Consider the following 6,790-nt stretch of genomic DNA (forward strand, 5'->3'; position numbering starts at 1 on the left):
AACATAACATACTATGCATCCATGGGAACATTATAAATCCTCTCTGGATCACCCATCCCGGATCGGAGATAACTGTCATCAAAAACACTGACTAGCATAGCCTAGCCTAGCGCCACAGGGATATAATATAATATAATTTCATGAAATAACAAGTCCAATACAGCAAATGAAAGATAAACATCTTGTGAATCCAGCCAACATGTCCGATTTTTCAAATGTTTTACAGCGAAAACACAACATATATTTATGTTAGCTCACCACCATATCCCAAAAAACACAGACATTTTTTCACAGGAAAGATAGCTTTCACAAAACCCACAAATAGAGATAAAATGAATCACTAACCTTTGAACAACTTCATCAGATGACAGTCATATGACATCATGTTATACAATACATTTATGTTTTGTTCGATTATGTGCATATTTCTAGCCACAAATCATGGTTTTACATTGGCGCCATGTTCAGAAATGGCTCCAAAATAGCGAAAGTAATTACAGATAGCGACGTGAAATACAGAAATACTCATCATAAACTTTGATGAAAGATACATGTTTAACATATAATTAAAGATACACTGGTTCTTAATGCAACCGCTGTGGTAGATTTAAAAAATAATTTTAGTAAAAAGCACAGCATGCAATAATCTGAGACAGCGCTCAGCCATTCTTCGCCATGTTGGAGTCAACAGAGTCAACAGAAATACGAAATAACATCATAAATATTCCCTTACCTTTGATGAACTTTCATCAGAATGCAGTGCCAGGAATCCTAGTTCCACAATAAATCGTTGTTTTGTTTTATAATGTCCATTAATTCTGTCAAATTAGCAACTTTGGCTAGGATGTGTAGCTCACGTGTTCACACACATTTGCGTAATGAATGAAAACTTCAAAAAGTGATATTAAATGTAGAATAAACTGGTCAAACTCAGTTGAGAATCAATCTTCAGGATGTTTTTCTCATATGTATCCAAGAACGTCCCAGACGGATAATTTCTTCATGTCTATCTAACGCAGTGCAGACAAAGACATGACATTCCCAGTGGCCAAGTACTGGCAATCTGCCTGACCACGCACTCCAAAGGCTCTCATCCGGTCCCACATGAAGCTATATGCTTCATTCCACGTTCTACTGCCTGTTGACATCTAGTGGAAGGCGTATGAAGTGCATACAGATCCATAAATATAAGGCAATTGAATAGGCGATGCCTTTCACAGCGACCCATTTCAGAATTTTCACTTCCTGTTTGGAAGTTTGCCTGCCATATGAGTTCTGTTTTACTCACAGATATAATTCAAACAGTTTTGGAAACTTCAGAGTGTTTTCTATCCAATAGTAATAATAATATGCATATCATATGATCTAGGACAGAGTACGAGGCCGTTTAATTTGGGCACAAATTCATCCAAAAGTGAAAATGTCGCCCCCTATACCTAAGAAGTTTTAATGAAGTTGGCTGATGTTAATTACAGCTCTGTTAGGACTTTGCTTTTCAATCTACAGTAGTTTGTCTCTCAATACATGTAAAGATATGCTTGAACATATAGTGGCTCACTCATCTCAAGTTTCCATTCAAGCTTATAAATGTGATGTCTGTTTTAAAAAACAAATGTTATTCACATTATGCATTTATGCTAGATAGAACAACCTATGCTTTCTCTTTCACTGGTTTCACTGTCTGCAGAGTAAACTAAGCCACAGCTACAGCCGCAGGCAATTACAGTTACCATTGATGTGCCCTGACCAGCGGTTGTTAAACAAAGTCATATCCATCCAGGCCACACATTTCATAGCACAGATTATTCTGTGCTTTAAAAAGACTGATGTGGTACGTCAACCAATATTGTATCTAGTCTCCGTATCACAGTGTCTGTCTGTTGGTGTCAAAGAGGAATAGTGGTTGTCCTATTGGTATTGATTCCTGTAACTACCTTGAACATGTGTGGAGATCAGAGGTTGTACTAAGGGACAATAGAATCCATTGAAGAACAATGTCATCCACTTCAGAACATCATGGTCCACTTGACAAAAGTGCCATATTCACTGAGATTTAAACTCCGTACTACACGTTATCGCATCAGGGTTATTCATTCAGAGATTTATTTTGTGTTATTGCTCGCCTCAGTGATTTGTTTTTAAAAATGGGAAAGTTTCCCTTAAGTATCTTCTCTCTTTTTCTTCTGCATTGTTTCTGACCATACTGAATGGTGTAGGCAGGGCAGACATACATTTTTTGTCTGTTTCTGAGCTAATATCCTGCAATTGACACTGTCAAACACTCCCTAAAACACTTCTGCGAGCAGGCCTTTCTAATCGACCTGGCCCATGTATCCTGGAAGGATATTGACCTCATCCCGTCAGTCGAGGATACCTGGCCGATCTTTAAAAGTAATTTCCTCACCATCTTAAATAAGCATGCCCCTTTCAAAAAAATGTAGAACTAAGAACAGATATAGCCCTTGGTTCACTCCAGACCTGACTGCCCTCGACCAGCACAAAAACATCCTGTGGCGGACTGCAATAGCATCGAATAGTCCCCGCAGTATGCAACTGTTCAAGGAAGTCAGGAACCAATACACACAGTCAGTCAGGAAAGCAAAGGCTAGCTTTTTCAAACAGAAATTTGCATCCTGTAGCTCTAACTCCAAAACCAAAAAGTTTTGGGACACTGTAAAGTCCATGGAGAACAAGAGCACCTCCTCCCAGCTGCCCACTGCACTGAGGCTAGGCGACACGGTCACCACCGATAAATCCATGATAATCGAAAATTTCAATAAGCATTTCTCTACGGCTGGCCATGCTTTCCTCCTGGCTACCCCAAACAACAGCGCCGCACCCCTCGCAGCTACTTGCAGCTACTTGCCCGAGCCTCCCCAGCTTCTCCTTCAGCCAAATCCAGATCGCAGATGTTCTGAAAGAGCTGCAAAACCTGGACCCGTACAAATCAGCTGGGCTTGACAATCTGGACCCTCTCTTTTCTAAAATTATCCGCTGCCATTGTTGCAACCCCTATTATCAGTCTGTTCAACGTCTTTTTCGTTTCGTCCGAGATCCCTAAAGATTGGAAAGCTGCTGCGGTCATCCCCCTCTTCAAAGGGGGTGACACTCTAGACCCAAACTGTTACAGACCTATATCCATTCTGCCCTGCCTTTCTAAAGTTTTTGAAAGCCAAGTTAATAAACAGATCACTGACCATTTCGAATCCCACCGTACCTTCTCCGCTCTGCAATCCGGTTTCCGAGCTGGTCACGGGTGCACCTCAGCCACGCTCAAGGTACTAAACAATATCATAACCGCCATCGATAAAATACAGTACTGTGCAGCTGTCTTCATCGACCTGGCCAAGGCTTTCGACTCTGTCAATCACCGTATTCTTATCGGCAGACTCAATAGCCTTGGTTTCTCAAATGACTGCCTCGCCTGGATCACCAACTACTTCGCAGACAGAGTTCAGTGTGTAAAATCGGAGGACCTGTTGTCCGGACCTCTGGCAGTCTCTATGGGGGTACCACAGGGTTCAATTCTCGGGCCGACTCTTTTCTCTGTATATATCAACGATGTCGTTCTTGCTGCGGGTGATTTCCTGATCCACCTCTACGCAGACGACACCATTCTGTATACATCTGGCCCTTCTTTGGACACTGTGTTAAATAAACTACAAACGAGCTTCAATGCCATACAACACTCCTTCTGTGGCCTCCAAATGCTCTTAAACGCTAGCAAAACCAAACCGTTCAACCGTTCACTGCCCGCGCCCGCCCGACTAGCATCACTGCACTGGACGGTTCTGACCTAGAATACGTGGACAACTACAAATACCTAGGTGTCTGGCTAGACTGTAAACTCTCCTTCCAGTCTTATATCAAACATTTCCAATCCAAAATCAAATCTAGAATCGGCTTCCTATTTCGTAACAAAGCCTCCTTCACTCACGCCACCAAACTTACCCTAGTAAAACTGACTATCCTACCGATCCTCGACTTCGGCGATGTCATCTACAAAATAGCTTCCAATACTCTACTCAGCAAATTGGATGCAGTCTATCACAGTGCCATCCGTTTTGTTACCAAAGCGCCTTATACCACCCACCTCTGCGACCTGTATGCTCTAGTCGGCTAGCCCTCGCTACATATTCGTCTCCAGACCCACTGGCTCCAGGTCACCTATAAGTCTATGCTAGGTAAAGCTCCGCCTTATCTCAGTTCACTGGTCACGATAACAACACCCACCCATAGCACGCGCTCCATCAGGTATATCTCACTGGTCATCCACAAAGCCAACAGCTCCTTTGGCCGACTTTCCTTTCAGGTCTCTACTGCCAATTACTGGAACGAATTGCAATAATTGCTGAAGCTGGAGACTTACATTTCCCTCACTAACTTTAAATATCAGCTATCTGAGCAGCTAACTGATTACTGCAGCTGTACATAGTCCATCTGTAAATAGCCCACCCAATCTACCTACCTCATCCCCATATTGTTTTTATTTACTTTGCTGCTCTTGTGCACACCAGTATCACTACTTACACACCATCATCTGCTCATCATCATCTGCTCATCTATCACTCCCGTGTTAGTCTTCTAAATTGTAATTACTTTGCTACTATGGCCTATTTATTGCCTTACCTCCTCACGCCATTTGCACACACTGTATATAGACTTTTTTCTATTGTGTTATTGACTGTACGCTTGTTTATTCCATGTGTAACTCTGTGTTGTTGTTTCTGTCGCACTGCTTTGCTTTATCTTGGCCAGGTCGCAGTTGTAATTGAGAACTTGTTCTCAACTGGCCTACCTAAATAAAGGTGAAATACTTTTTTTTTTTACAGTTTGACATGACTCAAGCATAATCATTTGGATGGGCAGCATAGAGAGAAATATGGATGCTCCCAAAGCAGAACAGTGTAGCAAACTGACTGTGAGGTACAGTTCTCCACGCATTGTGTACAAAGTAGTAGAAACTCGAGCTGGTCGGCAAATATGCAGATAGGCGGCGATAGGGCTGTGGCGGTTATGTCATTTTGTCAGATGGTGATTGTCAAGCAAATAACTGCCATTTAATCGAGTTTAGAATAAGTGTCACGATCGTGTGGGAGTGAGACGGACCAAAACGCAGCATGAGGAAAATAAGCCATCTTCTTTTATTATAGAAGAAGGCAAAACGAAACAAAACACTTACAACCTAACAAAACAACAAACGACCGTGAAGCTATAAACGTAGTGCACACACACAGGCTACAAACGTTCAACATAGACAATTCCCCACAACAAAAGCCCATGGCTACCTTAAATATGGCTCCCAATCAGAGACAACAGAAACCAGCTGTCTCTAACTGGGAACCCATTCAGGCAACCATAGACTTTCCTAGACAACTACACACAACATAGACACTGCTAGACAACTATACTAAACATAAACCCAACTACTCTAAATAAACCTCCTAAACCTTGCAATCACCCTGGACACTACAAAACCCACATAAATACCCATGTCACACCCTGACCTAACTAAAATCATAAAGAAAACAAAGAATACTAAGGCCAGGGCGTGACAATAAGGCTGTTATGTCACAAAATGTGGAAAAGGTCAAGGGGTCTGAATACTTTTTGAATGCACTGTATGTACATATTTAATCATGCTTAATAGGTTTTATGTAAATAGCTAAATAAATGAGTGCAAATCTTTTTCACCAATGGTGACCCCAGAGTTGGCAATGGGCCAGATTTACATTGCTAAGGACGACATTTCTGAAGTAAGGAGTGGGCTGTACTCTGCGGGGAGCTCAAACTTCATCAGTCTTAATACAGAGAACTTGCAGAGGTGCCCTGATGACATCGAGCTTCCTGCCTGCCTGCCCTTGGACATGCTGACGTGACCACCACCTCCGACCACCACCTCCGCTGACCATCTAGCAGAGCTATGAGCTTCCAGATCCTCTCATGACCTTGGCTACCCATCTGCTGGATACTTCAAGCAGACTTGATCAAGCTGATCTCGCTACTGTAGGGTGGCAGGTAGCCTAGCCGTTAAGAGTGTTAGGCCAGTAACTGGAAGGTCGCTGGTTTGAATTCCCGAGCCGACACTGTGAAAAATCTGTCATTGTGCCTTTGAGCTAGGCACTTAACCCTAATTGCTCCTGTAAGTCACTCTGGATAAGGTTGTCTACTAAAATATACTGTGGTAGCCTATATTTCTTTTGTCACGATCGTGTGGCGGATTAACGGACCAAAATGCAGCAGTTGGAAAATATGCCATCTTCTTTTATTTTAACACGAAGATGAACACGACACAAAAACACTTTAACAAAACAACAAAATAACAAAACGACCGTGAAGCTACAAACGTTGTGCACAAACATACAGGCTACTAACGTTCTTACATAGACAAACGTAAACTCACGAACAGGAACGGACATCGAAACATACGAACAGCCAAACAGTCCCGTTTGTGAATATATATCGAACAACACGAAACATCACAGGAGACAATCACCCACAAACAAACAGTGAGAAATGCCCTACCTAAATATGACTCTTGATTAGAGGAAAATGCAAACCACCTGCCTCTAATCAAGAGCCATACCAGGCAAACCGAAACCAACATAGAAACAGATAACATAGACTGCCCACCCAAAACACATGCCCTGACCAAAAACACATAAAACTAACATAAATAGGTCAGGACTGTTACATCTTTTTAAATAATTGTTTGTGCTTTGATAAATAATTCAAGTGTTTTGAGATTCTGTCTGTAATGAAAAGCACTATAAAAGTTTGATAAATGATT

Source organism: Salvelinus fontinalis, chromosome 41 (assembly GCF_029448725.1).
Source record: "Salvelinus fontinalis isolate EN_2023a chromosome 41, ASM2944872v1, whole genome shotgun sequence".
Lineage (NCBI taxonomy): Eukaryota > Metazoa > Chordata > Actinopteri > Salmoniformes > Salmonidae > Salvelinus > Salvelinus fontinalis.